Source organism: Notothenia coriiceps, unplaced genomic scaffold, assembly GCF_000735185.1.
Source record: "Notothenia coriiceps isolate Sejong01 unplaced genomic scaffold, NC01 NC01_scaffold00000339, whole genome shotgun sequence".
In the NCBI taxonomy this organism is placed as follows: Eukaryota; Metazoa; Chordata; class Actinopteri; order Perciformes; family Nototheniidae; genus Notothenia; species Notothenia coriiceps.
The window spans coordinates 13798640-13801292 of record NW_011333040.1 but is presented as its reverse complement, the minus strand read 5'-3'; positions in this window follow the sequence as shown (position 1 = coordinate 13801292).

The following is a 2653-nucleotide window of genomic DNA, read 5'->3' as shown; positions in this document are numbered from 1 at the left end:
CCATAGATCTCTTAATGTTGCTCTCAAAGTGCACCAGATAGATGCTTTTAACTCAACATTTAAAAAAAAATCTTTCCCGGGGGGGCATGCCTCCCGGACCCCCCTAAAGGAGGTTACGGACCCCCCCCCCCCCACAACTTAAATCATGTTCACATGGATAGGAAACTAAATACATTTGCACACATCTTGTGGATTAAGAGGTTGCTTTTTCTTTGCACAGCATGAAAGAAAGGCGAAATGAATGGGCTGTGATTGTAGTACTTTTAAGCAGAGGTCAATCATTTGTACGGCCCTCGGAGGATGTTGAAAAAATTGAAATGGCCCTTGAGAGGAAAAAGGTTCCCCACCCCTGCTTTAAAATATCTTAAAAAGTTAGCTTTTGTTACAAACTGATGACCTATTTTTCAAGGCTAACCCTGGAAGTTAGCACACAGTAGCGCTGGTTTCCTAGACTATATTAGAAGGGGATTTTAACATTCAATTTTTGCAAAAAATATGTTCTGTGGCAAACATTAGAAACAGAATTTAGAATTTGAATCTAAAGCAAAAAATCTTTAAGGACACTGAAATCAATATAGTTAGATAGCAATAGAATGTGTACTGTGATATTACAATGTAAATGAAAATGGCATAGAGTATTGTACACTATAATGAAATAAAAAGACTTAAAAAGATAAATAAAGCAGTCATTTACAAATAAAAATAGAATGCAGTGAATTATAGAATATAAAATATGAAATAAGAAATATGTGCAGTAAGCAGTATTAAAACATTGTGTGCATTAATGTAATGCAAAAAGAGTCCGCGTTCTGGCTGAGGTAAAGTGTCAGTGGGGGGGCCGGTTCTTGTTTAAGAGGCCGGTAGCGGAGGGGAAGAAATTGTTCAGGTGGCGAGAGGTTTTGGTCCTGATGGAGCGCAGTCTCCTGCCAGAGGGGAGGGGGGTGAACAGTTTGTGTCCAGGGTGGGAGGGGTCGGCCACTATCTTCCCTGACCGCCTCAGGGTTCTGGAGGCATGCAGGTCGTGGAGAGATGGCAGATTGCAGCCGATCACCCTCTCTGCAGAGCGGATGACACGCTGCAGCCTACCCTTATCCTTGGCTGTTGCTTCGGCGTACCAGATGGTGATGGAGGAGGTGAGGATGGACTCGATGATGGTCCAACCTCACCTTTGTGTTCAAACAGTTAATCTTTACAAATGAACACCACTTTAACGATTGTATTAATGCATAAAAGCAATCACCAGAAGTTAAAAGCTTAAACATTAGCCTTTAATAGACCTAAACCATGGTCCCATGAAAGTTTGTTACATCAACACCACTAAGCATTCCAAAAATGGAAGTGCAAAAATGCTGAATCGTTTCCAGGTTTTAGGACTGCAGCACTTTAGTACTGATAATTGGCAATTACAACAGTGGTCGTTTTATTACCTGAATTAAAAGTAAAATTACTTTGTCTCACTTTTGAAGTTATTATAAGATGACTTTGTACCAACTTTGAAAAACTAGAAAAATGTAAGTAAATAAAAGGAACACTTCTTTAAGAAGAATCACTCTGCCTGGCAACATGTACTTTTTGTAGCCCGGCGCTATTAAAGACCGCCAGCTGAGCGAGGCAGTTCTGTCACCCTGTTGAGAGGCAAGCGCCTGTCCTCACTGCCAGACTGTGTTTGAATTATTTACTGCACACGCCACTGGTTATGGCTGGATTTTTACAACACCACAGACTAGAGTGCTCCACGCTTACTCAGGCACAAACGCTGCACATAAAAACAAGAGGTGGTGGCGGAGGGAGGCTCTGGCCGTGAGCAAATAGTTGCACTCAATAGAGTGGTGCAGTGACGCATCCTAAAACCCGGAAGTAAGCTGTGCATGGGTTTCCTCAACAAAAAAGAAATGGGATTCATCCATAGAATTTTGGAAATAGCTCGAAATAAGGTCTGTGGGAAACTAACCTGTTAGATAAATGCACGTTTGGTTCAGCCGGATAATATCCACATGTCTACCCTTTTATAATTTTCTAATCATAAATCTAATCGATAGATTTCTGATCGATAGCTATTCAAGTAAAAAGTCCTGACAGTAAAAAGTCCTGACTTCCAAATGTTACTTAAGTAGAAATACAAAGGATTTATCTGCTACATGAACTTAAATTATCAAAAGTAAAAGTGATATGCAGAATGGCAGTATTATACAATTCTATAATTAAAGATAATGTTATTTGTTTTTAATCATAAAAATACATGAACGCATTTTATAGTTGTCTGTGTGTTATTTGGAGCTAATTTGATATGCTTGTTTTTATATGTAAAAATAAATTATGTTACTAGGAATGATAAAGGTGCCCTATTCTGCTCATATTCAAGTTCATATTTGTGACATGTCTCCTTGCTTTAATGTTCAAAAAGCTCTTTATTTTTCTCATACTGCCTGTGCTGCAGCACCTCTTTTCACCCACTGTCTGAAACCAGAGCCCAGTCTGCTCTGATTGGTTAGCTGGCCGGCTCTGTTTTGATTGGTCAATCTCGGTGGGTGACTTTGTGGAGGTAACCTGATTAACGAAATGAAGACATAGTATTACTGTAGTATGAATTGTGAACGCGAAGATAACGATCCGAGAGGTTTTGTGGTACCTACACTATCCGAATTTCCCACCC